This window comes from Triticum aestivum, chromosome 3A, assembly GCF_018294505.1.
Source record: "Triticum aestivum cultivar Chinese Spring chromosome 3A, IWGSC CS RefSeq v2.1, whole genome shotgun sequence".
Lineage (NCBI taxonomy): Eukaryota > Viridiplantae > Streptophyta > Magnoliopsida > Poales > Poaceae > Triticum > Triticum aestivum.
In genome coordinates, this window is record NC_057800.1 from 295365244 (window position 1) to 295380157 (window position 14914).

The following is a 14914-nucleotide window of genomic DNA, read 5'->3' on the forward strand; positions in this document are numbered from 1 at the left end:
GACTACTTGGTTGCCTATACAGTTCATAGACAAGTAAATGGAAACTGTTAAAAGCCTCAAGATAAGTGTGAGTGCCGAGGATGGCTCTTCCGTAGGAAGACGGAGGTGGATCCTCGGTAGTGTATTGAAGTGGTGAGTAGTGGACTCGTGTGCGCAAAACCATTTCAAGTTGGAGTATCGTAGGATAGTCTAGCCAAGAGTCAAAGCTGGCTTGCTGCAATAACTCCACCAACCCTTCTTGATGATATGCATGTATGTAGGATCTGATGTAAGTCTTGCTGAGTACCTTGTACTCATGTTGCTATAATTTACATTTTTACAGAAGACGCTGCAACCCCTTCTGATGGGTTCTATGTAGACGTTGACATCAACGAGTAGGCTAAAGCCCAGGTGGTGACCCTGAGCTTGTGAAGGACCACGTAGTATAGCTAGGCTTTCCAAGCCTCTTTTACTTTACTAGTTGTCTGTACTCAGACAATGTACTTCCGCTGCTGGTTTGTATGACTGTATGACTTGTATGTTGGGTCGTGAGACCCGTACCTTTGTGTATGTTATGTATGGCTCCCTGAGCCTTAAATAAAGTACTTGTGTCGTAGAGTCATGTTGTGATGCTTCGTTGTATTTGCACATATCGAGCATATTGTGTGTATGATTGAAATGCTTGGTATGTGTGGGATCTGACTATCTAGTTGTTTATCTTTAGTAGCCTCTCTTACCGGGAAATGTCTCCTAGTGTTACCGCTGAGCCATGGTAGCTTGCTACTGCTCTGGAACACTTAGGCTGGCCGGCATGTGTCCTTCTTCGTTCCTGTGTCTGTCCCTTCGGGGAAATGTCACGCTTTGAGTACCGGAGTCCTGTTAGCCCGCTACAGCCCGGTTTACCAGAGTCCTGCTAGCCCAGTGCTACAGCCCGGACCCACTTGCTGATGACCGACACGTTCGAAGCTGGGTCATGGATGCCTGTCCCTGTAAGTCTGTGCCACTTTGGGTTTACGACTAGTCATGTCAGCCCGGGCTCCTTATCATATGGATGCTAGCGACACTATCATATATGTGAGCCAAAAGGCGCAAACGGTCCCGGGCAAAGGTAAGGCGACACCCGTGGGGATACCGTGCGTGAGGCCGCAAAGTGATATGAGGTGTTACCGGCTAGATCGATGTGACATCGAGTCGGGGTCCTGACACTACCGCATCACAGCCCACCCCTACGGTCAGCGCTGTCCACGGCCTCCAGTAGGCTACAAACACCAGAAACTACTTGCAACTCCTGGACGGAGAACTAGGGTGAATAAGAAGCCGAGAGGGTCCATTGGTTTCGGGCCCAATGCATGGTAGTAGCTGATTCTTAAATCACACATACAGATCTCAGTGCTTAAGGTCGGCTTCGATGAAACAACCCACCATGTACTCCTACATGGCCTCTCATCGATACCTTTACCAATTCGTGTTCACCACACCACTCTCATTACCAACATGATCATTTCACTCTAGCCCATCACCCAGATGAACCAGACCTGACACGACTCTAGGCATAGCAGGCATAGCAAGGAAGGAACAACACATACATATGGCTCAATCAACTCCTACACATGCTAGTGGGTTTCATCTAGTTACTGTGGCAATGACAGGTCATGCAGAGGAAGTGGGTTCAACTACCGTAGCACACATCAGTTTGAAACGCGTTGTCTTAATGCAGTAAAAGAGAGCAGGAGCGAGAACATGGGATTGTATCGATATGATCAAATGGTTGGTTGCTTGCCTGATGGTTCGATGCACTGATACGGTTCTTCGTTAGGGTAATCACGGTACTCCTCGGAGGCAGAACCTGCCGCAAAGAACACCGATACACAACCATCACCAAACAATATGCAACAATATGATGCATGCATGAAACATAGCAATATGAGTGTGTTGGGCTAATGCAACTAAAGACCAGAAGGGTTTGAACCAATTTGAATCAAAGATTCAAATTTCAAACTCAAACATGGCCCTTTAAAGTGTTTTTCCTTGTTCTGTATTAAACATTAGGTTAACTTGTTTAATCATGCATGAAAATAGTACAGATGGATAGATTGGATTTTTCTGATCATTTCTCATATATAATTTGTCTGATTTGGAGTTACAGAATAAAAGTTATGAATTTTTAAAGTTTAAACTATATTCTGGAATTTCCTATATTAGATTAATTCCAGAAAATCAATTATTGCGTCAACCTGACGTCAGTGTGACGTCAGCAGGTCAACGGGACACGTCCGGGTCAAACCTGACAGTGGGTCCCGCGTGTCAGTGTGATTAGATTAATTAAAGTTTAATTAAAACTAAACCTGTTTAATTAACAGGGCTGGGCCCCACCTGTCATTGACTCAGGGGAGTCAACCAGGGCCCACCCATGGTCAAACCCGGGTCGGCTGCACCGGCGTTTAGCCGCCGGCGAGCCCGACGCGGCGGCGGAAGTGGTTTTGGCTGTTTCGGCCGCCAAATGGGTCGCGGAGACCACCGGAGTGGAGCTGAGGACGAGCCGCAGCTCTTGGTGGAGTCCGTTGGGGTCGGGGTGGCCGGAGTTGGCGCCGGCGACGACTTTGGCGGCCACCGGGGTTCGGCCGAGGACGAACTTGACGCTAGAGGGGTCGGTGAGGCGCGGGGAGTAGCTAGCTAGGTGCTACATGACACGCTGAGCATGATGGACACCGTGGAGTGGTCGGAGGGTGACCGGGAGCACGTCGGCGACGAGCTCCACGGCGGTGGGTGCGGTTGAGCTCCGGGAGGTCTCTACACAGCTCGGGAGCAAGAAAAGGAGGGGGGGAAGATGGCTAAGCTCACAGTGAGTGCAACGAAGCCCTTGGTGCGGCCGGAGATGGACCGGAGCGACGACGGCGTTGAAGGGGATCTCCGGCGACGGCGGTTCAGGCGATGTCGTTGCGGTGGACTCGGGCGTTGCGAGCGCTCGGGGCTCGGCTTGCTCGATGGAGTGGACAGCGGCGGAGCTCCTGGACACGATGAGAGGACGCACGGGCGGCGGGGAGCACGGCTACGATGAAGGCACGGCGATGGTGGCGTCGGTCATGGCGGGGGAGCGCGAGGGGGAGGAGCTGGAGAGGAGAGGGGGTGTCTGGGGGTTCGGGGGAGCGAGGGAGGCCGATCCACGACGTCACCGGGCGAGGGGAGCGGCGAGGCGGCGAGCAGGTGCGTGGCGCGCGCTGCGGTCGCCGTCGGGCACCTGCCTGCCTGCCTGGGCGGCAAGCAGCTCGCTGGAGCGGCGCTGGGCTGGGCCGGCAGGTGGGCCAGGAGCAGGCGTCAGGTAAGTTTTTCCATTTTCTTTCTGTTTTCTATTTTTTTAATACTTCTACAACTTTGTTGAATTAAATAAAATACTTAGGCAACTCCTAAAATCACCAAACTACTCCTGGTCCATAGTTGGATTATTTCCAATATGAAACATTTTAGTTTGGAGATATTTGAGCATTTAAATATTTTATATAATTTTAAATGCCCAAATTCAATATTTATGATTTAATTCAAAAACCCTAAGATGGCCTAGGAAAATGTGCATCACTTTTGGCAGAGGTTCTGAACCAAGACAAAAATGATGGGCATTTTAGAAGGGCATTTCAGGTTCATTGAAAAAGTTTTTAATAAACCCTAATTGGTTTCAGAGAGGACTGGGGGTTCTGTCATCCCCATTTCAGGTTTCTGATGAAAGAGTAAACATGATGCAACACTCTAATGCATGGCTAACTAGGGTGTGACAATATCTGCGTTCCAAGGTTAGCACAATATGTTTTGAAGCGATTTCTAGTGAACTATGAGCCTTGTCAGTTATGATGCGATTAGGGACTCCGAACCGGCTCACGAGGCCCTTGATGAACTTGACCGCTGAGCCGGTCGGGATGGTGTGGACTGCTTCCACCTCCGCCCATTTGGTGAACTTGTCGATGGTGACATAGAGGTAGTGGTAGCCACCGGGCTCTTGAGGGAACATACCCAAGATGTCCAGCCCCTAGAACGCAAACGGCCACGATAGCGAGATGGTCTGGAGGCCCTGGGCAGGCTGGTGGATTTGCTTGGCATGGAATTAGAAGGCTTCATAGGATCTCACCAGCTCGATCGTGTCACTGAGCACCGTGGGCCAATAGAATACGCTACGGAACGCCTTGCCCACGAGGGTGCGTGATGATGAGTGATGCCCGCAGTCTCCGCCATGTATGTCGTCTAACAGCTCACACCCCTATTCCCTGGAGATGCATCACAAGCAAACATCGTTTGGTCGTTTTTGGTAGAGCTCACCGTCCTGAATGCAATAGGTTGTGGCCTGTCGAGCCACACGCTCAGCATCTTCTTCCTTCTCTGGCAGGGTTCCCTGAAGCAGGTACGCCTTGAATTCTTCAGTCCAACACCCCTCCTAAGGCTTGAGCGCTAGGAGTAGGCGTGCCATAGGCGGGGGCTCCTGAGGTTGGTGTTGGTGGGAGCTCCTCATGAGGCAAAGCTGGCTCCGCAAGAGGAGGGGCTGCCGAAGGCTTGAAGAGCCGCTCCTCGAAGACACCGGGCTCTTGAGGCTGGCGCTTGGATGCTCTCTTGGCGATGTCGTCGGCTTCCTTGTTCATGTCGTGAGGCAGGTACTGCAGCTCCAGGCCCAAGAACTATTTCTCCATTTTGCGTACTTCTGCTAGGTATGCCTCCATGCGCTCGTCCTTTGGCTCGTATACCTTGTTGGAGAAGTTGACGAGGAGCCGGGAGTCACCCTTGATGGTAAGGTGCTTTACCCCCAAGGCCGCCACAACTTTGAGACCAGCGATTAGGCCTTCCTACTCTGCGATGTTGTTGGAGACCTTTTCGCCATGCTGGAAGCAAAGTTGCACGGCGTAGTAGAGCTTGTCCTGAGTAGGCGAAACAAGCACAACTCTAGCCCCGCACCCTGCCGTGCGAAGGCGTCATCGAAGTACATGACCCAGCCATCTAGTCATTTGCTCCCTGGCGAGAGCGATTGGTCCTCGCCTGGCTCTGGTCCTAGAACGTTAGTCCATTCCGCCATGAAGTCGGCGAGTGATGCGCTCTTGATGACCCTGGTGGTGCTCAACTCCAGCTAAAATGCTTGCAATTCGATGTTCTAGTCGGCGACACTACCTGCAGCATTGGGGCCCCGAAGCACCCTCTTTAGTGGGTAAGCCAAACTAACTTTGATGGGGTGGCCTTGGAAGTAGTGGCGCAGCTTGTGCGAGGTGACAAGAAGTGCAAGCAAGAGCTTCTGCAGCATGGGATAGCGTGCTCGCGCGTCCCGCAGCGCCGTGCTGACGAAGTACACCGGGTCCTGATGGGGGGTGGGATCGTTAGTGGAGTTTCAAACCTCCTTAGGCTGGGAGACCTCAGGAACTTGGTCGCCTACCTGGGCAAAGGCGGCATCGTCATATCGTGGAACCTGGCCATCCGTTGGTGTCGCCGAGGCTTCAGGGGCGCCATCCTAGGGCTGCATCGTCTCAACCGAGCGCGCGGTGCCGCGTGACAGGCCTGGGGCCTGGCGCTCCTCCCGAACGGCCACCAGCGCTATGCTAGATGAGTGAGGCGTGGTGGCCAGGTAAAGCACTAAGGGCTCGAGGTGACGCGGGGCCACCATCACCTATGGGCTGGTGAGGTATCTCTTGAGGTCTTGGAATGCTGCGTCAGCCTTCGGAGTCCACTCAAACGGGCCCTTCTTCTTCATCATCTTGAAGAATGGGACAGCGCGCTCCCTCAGCTTGGAAATGAAGCACCCTAACGAGGTCACACAGCCCGCCAGCTTCTGCATTTCCTTGAGAGTTTGTGGCAGACTCATCCTTTCTAGTTCCTTGACTTTCTCCGAGTTCGCCTTGATCCCCCTGTGTGACACCAGAAAACCCAATAGCTTGCTGGAGGGGACGCCAAACACACATTTCTCCTGGTTGAGCCACAGATCCACCTTGAGCAGGCTGGCGAATATCTCTTCCAGATCCTCGATGAGGGTCCTTGCCTCCCAAGACTTCACCACTATGCCGTCGACGTAGGCATCAGCGTTCCTCCTAAGCTGTTGGCCCAGAGCGATGTGCATCAGCCGCTGGAAGGTTGCTACGGCGTTACGCAGCCCAAAGGGCATGCAGGTGTTGCAGTACACCCCGCATGTGGTCAGGAAGGCCGTCTTCTCGACATCTTGTACCGCCATCTTGATTTGGTGGTACGCTGAGAATGCATCCAAGAAGCACAACAGGTCGCACTTAGTGGTGGAGTCGACGATCTGGTCAATGTGTGGTAGCGGAAAGGGGTCTTGAGGGCATGCCTAGTTGGGGTTGGTGAAATTGAAGCACATGCTCCTTCCCCCCTTTCTTGGGCACGACGACCGGGTTTGCCAGCCACTCCGGGTACCGCACCTCGCGGATGACACCAGCTTCTTGTAGTTTGCGGGTCTCCTGGACGATGAACGCATGCTTCTTCATGGACTGCCGCCGCGCCTTTTGCTTTACTGGGCACACATTCAGGTGATGCTCGATCACTCCCCTTGGGACTCGAGCCAGGTCCTTGGGCTCCCATGCAAACACCTCCTTGTTCGCGTGCAAGAAATCGAGCAATGCCTTTTCTTGGTCCGGGGCAAGGTTGGCACCTATGGTGAAACTGGCTCCTGAATCTTGGTTGACTATCACCTGCTTCATCTTGGCCCGGTCTAGGGAGAACAACTACTTCTTTTTTGCTGGCGTGACCTACGGAACCCCCGAGGTTCCTTCCTCCACCGGCCGAGTGGCAGCCGCGGTCCTAAAGGCGAGCTTGAGAGCCGCCAGCGCTTCTTTGGTGTCCCCGGCCACTGTGAGGATGCCGCTGCTCCGTGGCAACTTCATGAGGCTGTAGGTGGGGTGAGTTGCCACCATGAACTTGGCTAAGGCTGGGTACCCGAGGATGGCGTTGTACATGAGGCCGATGTGGGCGATGTCGAAGTCGATGAGCTCGGTGCGGTAGTTGTCACGGGTGCCGAAGGAGACTGGGAGGCGGATATGTCCCAGGGGGCTGGTGGAGCCGTCGATGACCCCGGAGAATGGTTTGGTAGGGCGGTGCCGGCTGTGTGATATGTGAAGCAAGCCAGAAGCATCCACGGACAATATGTTGAGCCCGGCCCCGCCGCCGATGAGAGTCTTGGTTACCGCCACGTTACGGATGGTTGGGGTGTAGAGCATCGGGAGGGTGCCTGCGCCCGTGGTGGTCCTAGGATGATCTCTTGAGTCGATGGTGAGGTTGGCCTCAAGTGTCACCCATCCCGGAGGAGATCCTTTCTGCACGCAGGCGACACCCGCTTGGCGAAAGAACTGCTTGATATGCCCGTCTGAGGGCGGCGCCTGAGAACCGCCGAGGAGGGCTGTGACGGCGTGGGGCACCAGTACCGTGAAGTGCACGATGAAGAGGCCGCACAGCTTCTCCCAGGAGGCCACAGAAGACTCTGGCAGGCTGAGAAGCCAGGCGCATGGTACGCCAGCAAGGGGCATGGGGAACTAGTTTCCATTACCTTGTAGTCACCGCCTTCCGCCCAGACGGCCTCCTCATATGCCTGAAGGAAGCCTGCCGGGTCCACCGTGCCATCGTACTAGGGCGGCAGGTCTGGCCTGAACTTGGGTGGCCACCGCACTAGTCGCAAAGCAGGGGTGAAGGCTCGGAGGCCCTCGGCGCCTCCGCGCGCGCCGGTCGATCCAGCCAGAGGGGCGGCGCCTACCATGAGAGCTGAACAAAGAGACGAAGCGAGTAGAGAGACGAAGCGGAGGGAGAGGCGGAGGTTCGATGCACCCCTACTAGGCGTGCCAAATGTCTGAATCGGGGTTCCGCGGACCCTTTAGATGTTCGAACTCTGCGGTGCATGCGAAGAACTCCCTCTTCCTAGTCTGCCTGCTCGATGATTCCCCGGCCTATCTCAACGAACCCAAGGTACAAGAGACACATCAGTTTATCCTGGTTCGAGCCACCTTGCGGTGTAATACCCCACCCCAGCTTTGTGGTGGATTGCCTCAAGGGGCTGAGGGTGAACTAGTATAGTGGACGAACAACCTCAGGAGGTGAGGTGTTCTTGTGCTCGATGAGCTAGTGGGTGTGTGGATGATCTGATTGATCTGCCCCCCTCTATGGTGGTGGCTAACTCCTATTTATAGTAGCCTTGGTACTCTTCCCAAATGTAGGCGAGAAGGGATCCCACAACGGCGAAATTTGAAGGGGGACAACTAGTACAAGCTATCCTGACAAAGTAGTCTTCGCCTGCAAAAGGCTCTGGTGGTGATGCTGCAGTGGGCTCCGCAATGACCTCCATCCTGTCATCCTGGCGGTCTTGGTCCTGTTGCACTGATATGGAAACCTTTAGTTGATTCCTCCAGACCCTTCGCCTGCGCTTGCCTCCTTAGCACCAAAGAGGAAACTGATACACTGCGCCCGCTGGCGCCTGCCTGGCCCTGGTCGTCATGGCTCATGTCATGTGGACCTCGCGAGGTGCATCTCGCATTGATATCTCCACTCCTCGGGAGCTAGCCTGGTGAGGCTGCCCCCAGGGAGGTCTCAGTGTTGTCCTCCTTGCAAGGCATGGCCCCTCGTAAGGGTCTTGGGTTTTTGTTGCTAAAGTTGGGCCGTACCGGGCCGTCAACGGAGCCATGTTGTGGGCCACAGGTAGGCAACTCTATGTACCCCCGTTCCCAGGATGTCGATAGTCATCTAGGAGGTGTATGCGACTGTGGCGGAGCTCTAGGACGCGGTGGTGAGGCGAGGCAGCGACGGGGAGCGCACTTGGAGCGAACGGTGGCGACGGAGGTGCTCGGGCGCGTTTGGGAGAGGGAGCTAGAGGCCGAGGGAGAGATCAAAGAGAGAGAGGGAGAAGGTTCAGGGCGTCCAGGGAAGCTCCACAAGGCAAGATGAGGGCGTAGGAGGCACTGACAACGCGAAGAAGGAGGTGGCCGCTCGTGCGCGTGCGCTGGCTGCCAGTAGGCGCAAGGTTGAAGACAACCTTGCCCCTAGTGGCTGGGCCACGTAAGTGGCCGCTAGGTGGGCTGCAGGTAAGCTCTTTCCTCTCTGAGGTTCTGCTATTTTAATCTATTTTCTATTTTTATTCCTCTGTTGTGATTTAGTAGAAGTTCTAGATCATTTTGCAAAATCCTGAAATTTAATATTGGAGCTAAATGGATATTTCCTGGGGCCCATAAAAAGTTTCAGAATAATTGGACATTTATTTATTTTATAACACAAATAAATCCAACTCAAATAGTTTATTATTTAAATCAAAATTTCAAAATAAATAATTTAAAGCCTCCAGGAATATTGGTTTGAATTTTATTCTTGCCAATATTCTTCAAGGTTCAACAGGAACATTTTCTTGGGCTCCTTTGATGAGATTTTAATGTTGATCATTTCTGAACTAATTTCTGAGGGTTTCCACTAACCTCAATTCAAATTTCATGTATTAAAATGACGATGACATGATGATCAAGAAAAGACAACAGGGGCTGAGCTAGAGCTGTGACAAGAACCATACGCAGCTTTACAAGAGTTGAAGACCTAGTTGTCCTATGTTCCCACGTTGGTTGCTCCCAAACCACAAGGACCATTGCTCCTATACCTGGAGGCAACCAACCAAGTGGTCAGTACAGCCTTGGTGGCATAGAGGGAAGTGGACGAAGCAGAGAGCGAGCAAGGACTGGCAGAGCCAGAGAGGGATCAGGACAGAAATAAGCACGACAGCGAGAGCGAACCCAAGGACACGACAAGGAAGAAAGTGGTGCAGCACCCAGTGTACTTCGTCAATTCCTTACTACAAGGGGCTAGGTCGAGGTACTCTGGCGTGCAAAAGTTAATCTTTGGTCTCATCATGGCCTCAAGGAAACTACGCCACTACTTCCAAGCCCATGAGATCACGGTTGTCACTCGCTTCCCGTTGCAAAGGATACTCCAAAACCTTGAGGAGACCGGTAGAATAGTAGAGTGGGCTTTGGAGTTATCCACTTTTGGTCTGAAGTTTGAGAGCACATCAACAATTTAAAGCAGGGCATTGGCAGAGTTTATTGCAGAATGTATGCCAACCCCTAATGAAGAAGTACGGGAAACAGTTATCCCCAGCAAGGAGGCGCCCCAAGAATGGATTATGTATTTCGGTGGTGACTTTTCCTTGCAAGGTGCAGGGCTGGCGTGCTTTTTGTTGCCCCCTCCGGGGAGCACTTGAAGTACGTAACCCAGATGCACTTTGCCCTGTTAGAAGACACCAACAATACAACAGAGTTTTAAGCACTCCTTGCCGGTCTCAGGATTGCAGTGAAATTGGGAATTAAGAAGCTGATTATTCGAGGATATTCACAGCTTGTGGTCAGACAAGTCAACAAGGATTACCAAAGCCCATTGATGGAAGCATACGTCGAGGAAGTAAGGAGATTAGAGGAGCGCTTTGACGGATTACAAAAAGAGCACGTACCCCGTGCGGAAAACAACATAGCTGATCATCTATCAAAGTGTGATGCGCAGAAGCTTCCTGTGGAACCAGGGACTTTTGTTCTCCATCTTACTCGGCCCTTCGTATCCCTTGCAACAATGGCCCGGAAAAGGAGAAAGATGGACTCCGGTAAGCCTCTCCCGGTAGAGCTTTCCGCTCCCGGCAGAGACCCTCCCGGAAACAACTCCTCACCACCTTCCGGACCGCACCCTCTAGGCGGGCCGATGGTCCCCTCGAATGAGGAATGTGCCCCTGCAGTATAGGAGGTGCCGCTAGTCCTTGTTGCCGAGCCTCAAGCTCTAGCTTGGGTGAGGCACATAGTCCACATCCTCCAAACCGGGGAACTTCCTGGTGATCAGGATTCAGCTGAAAGAGTAGCCTGGAGAGCCAGTATGTATCAGTTTGTCGATGACACTCCATATAGAAGGAGGCCCAACGGTCTGAAATTGAAGTGCATCTGCCGGGAACAAGCAAAGGAACTACTGGCTGAGATACACAAAGGTATGTGCGACTCCCACATTGGATCAGGGGCATTGGTTGGGAAAGCATTCCGGCATGGATTCTATTGGCCCATAGACCTCCAAGATGCGGTCGAGCTAGTCACCAGATCTGAATCCTGCCAGTTCCATTCCAAGAATATACACCTGCCTGCCCAAGCTCTTGAGACAATCCCTTTATCATGGCCATTTTCGATCCGGGGGTTCGATATCCTCGGCCCTTTCCCCCGAGCAATCGGCGGCTATGAATTCTTGTATGTTGCTATTGACAAGTTTACAAAGTGGCTGGAAGTGACTTCCATGAGAAAGGTGACTGCTCAGTCAGCTATCAAGTTCTTGAAAGAATTGACGTGTCATTTTGGAGTTCCGTGAAGGATCATTACCGACAACGACACCCAGTTCACGAGCCGTGCCTTCATGTAATATGTTCATACCCTCCGAAGCAAGATCTCATTTGCCTCTGTGCACATCCCAAAAGCAATGGAAAAGCTAAGAGGGTGAACACTGAAGTGTTGTGGGCTCTCAAGACAAGAACCTTTGATACGCTGCGGCAGCATGGCAAGCGGTGGATCGATGAGCTGCTAGTAGTTCTATGGTCCCTCTGAACGACACCAAATCGAGCTACCGGGAAGACTCCCTTCTACCTAGTCTATGGGGTAGAAGCAGTTATCTCCATGGGACTCATTTACGTGTATCCTCGAGTGCTTGCCTATGATGAATTAGCGCAAGATCAGCACCGGCATGACGACACTGAGGAGAACCGTCTTCGGGCTGCTACCCGTGCTACACGCTATCAGCAGGCACTGCGTCGCTAGCATAGCCACAGGGTTCATTCCCAGTGTTTTGAGGAACGCGACCTTGTCCTTAGGCGCGTTAAGTCCGCCAACGGTACAAACAAGTTAACACCAAAGTGGGAAGGCACTTACCAGGTAGTACGAATCACAAGACCTAGTGCAGTCCGTCTGGAGACCGGATATGGCATTAAACTGCAAAACTCATGGAATATTGAGCATCTCTTCAAGTTCTAACCATAAGGAACGGCTATCGGGCCCTGCCCGGCAGCTACCCTTTTGTACATGCCTTGCCTTAGTTGCATGTAACCCCTTGGACAAAGCCAGGCGATGACCCTGAGCACCAGAGAAATAAACAAAGCGCTGGGGGGCCCCAACCAAGTTGCATGCATGCATAAGCATTCCAAGAGCATCGCGTAAGCATCTGCATATGCATATAGATAGGATCGCATCTTGCATCACTCCCATATGCATGAAGTTGCAGGTTCCTGCCGTGAACTTGGCCTCTACAAGGAGATGAGGAAGTGAACCAACACTACGATCTCTGGCAAGCCAAACAGATAAGTTCCACCTCCTATCCATAAGTGTTCTGTAAGCAGAGACTTGTGCATAAGAAAACCTATCCGCTCTTTGAAACTTAGGTGCTCCCATCCTTGACTTGAATGTTGATTTGGTCAGGATGGTCGCAGTGGCCTTTGGTGAAAAGGGGTTGGCGGGGGGCTAGTCCCTTTATGTTTTGCCCGGTAGGCTCAGTTCTCCGGCAAGAAAAATCAGAAGGGTACGGGCAGGATAGCCTATCGGGGAAGACTCGTTTACTTAGACTAAAGAGGCACCCCACCTCTGCATTGACATATACATGCACGGGTTCCCAGCAAGGTTCATCTTTTTCATTGATATGTTGATAATACAAGTACGAGCCTTACAGAATCCAAACACGGGCTCAAGATATTACATTATTTGAATTAAAATTTGGCAAGTATTTTCGGCATTCTGGGAATAGGGGTCCCCAGACTTGCCTGCCTGCGGCCCGCAACGTGGCTCCACCAGCGGCGTAGTATGGCCCATCTTCACCAGCAAACACTCAAGACCCTCGCGAGCAGCCAAGCCTTGCGAGGTGGACGATGCAAGACCTCCTGAGGGGCGGACTCACCAGGCTGGCTCGCGAGGGGCGGAGAGATCAAGGCAAGGGACACCTTGCGAGGTTCCTGTGACGCAAGCCATGATGACCGGAGCCAGGCGGGCGCCAGCGCTCGTAGTGTCCTCGTTTCCTCTTTGGTGCTAAAGAGGCAAGCGCAGGCGAGGAGTCCCGAGGCATCAGGCAAAGGTTTCCATATCATTGCAATAAGACCAATACCAGCAGGACATCAGGACGGAGGTTATCGTGGAGCCCAAGACATCGTCACCACTAGAGCCTTTGGCAGGCGAAGACCACTTTTGTCAAGATAACTTGTACTAGTTGTCTCCCTTCGAATTTGGCCGTTGTGGGATCCGTTCCCATCTAATATTTGGGAAGAGGACCCGAGCCTCTATATATAGGACTAGCCACCACCATAGGCAGGGGGCCGATCCTAAGATCTCATCTTGGACAGGATCCATTCCACCAAGGGCACCACACTAGTTCACCGAGCACAAGAACAACTCTCCACAGGAGGCTTTTCTTCCCTTGTAACTCTTCATCCTCAGACCAAGAGGCAATCCACCACACCACACTGGACTAGGGTAGTACACCACAACGGTGGCCCGAACCAGTACAAATCTTGTGTCTCTCGTTATTTGGGTTCGTCTAGCTAGGCCATGAGGTCGTGTCGAGTGCGAGCTAGAGGGGGGAGAGATCTTTGTGCGCACCCCAGTGTTCGAACCTTAAGGGTTTTGCCGGAACCCGAAATCCGACATTTGGCGCGCCAGGTAGGGGTGTGCTTAAGCTTTCCTCTTCGTTGATTCGCCTCCACCAAGATCCAATTTATTTATACCCATATTAAAATTCTATCATATGAATGAAACATAGTTTGAAAAAGACGAATAAACAAGTTTTCTTAAAAAATATTTATTCTTAAATATCCACCCTCAACGTGTGGGGACCCCGACTCATACATCGTGATCACCGAATGCATGTGTACAGTGATCCCAGAGATCAATGCTCAGTGAACACAGAGAAGCTGAATAACAAGAGTCTTACATCCATACATACCATCTTACACAAATTATGACCATTATGGTCAAGGCTTACATAGATAAGCCGCAAGGTCTAAATACCAAATAAACTTAAGCAGCGGAAATCTTCGTCGGTAGGTAGAACCCATGCCATCTGCCTTAACCCTATAGGCATTCTGACTGGGAAACGTCCTAGTTCGCACGTTCGTCTCCAAAGAACTCTTCTTCGAACTCCTGTTCTTCCATGCCTAGCCAATCAAATAACCAGCGGCAAGCCAATGAGTACTTTGAATGTACTCGCAAGCAACCCAAGGGTGATAACAGAATAATTATGGAAGGCACTACTGCTAAATTGGCATTTTTGTGGAAAGCTAGTTTTTTTCATGCAGGTATGATCAACATTTATCGAGGACATGAATGCTTCTGCAACAAGTATCAGGAGGTTACAGACATTAACATCGAAAAGGAGTTGTGAACAACTCGTGCTCAAGCTCATCGTGACTTCCTCACGAATCACATCAACATATTTAGCAAACCATGTTGTTTGTTGGAAACATATGGACATAGCTCAAGAGCGGTTACCCAACTGTCCTTGACCGTGGACACGGCTATTCGAATAGTTTTACACTCTGCAGATGTTGCACACTTTACCCACAAGATCTAGGGAACTTCCGTGTCATCCACGACCCACGGTACCTCAAGTACCCGGGGTAAGCACCCGATCACTATCTTTCCCTAGACGACACTAACATAGAGTCCACTCGATTGGTAGTAACCCCCGTGCCCAACATTTGTCATCTTAAAATTGTGGAGCCTCGCTCCCATATTCATCACATACCACTGGCACAGGGTACCAACGATGTGTCCGGTCCCCTGTGAAAACAGTCATGGCTGCCCTACCTGGCACGACCCCGTCCCGAGAGAGCGCGATAATGACTCTCCCGTCATGAAATCGGCCTAGGAAATCAATAATGCCCTTTCCCATATAAGGATAGAGTGGTTGCGCATGTAAGGTTGGAATAACGGTCACAACT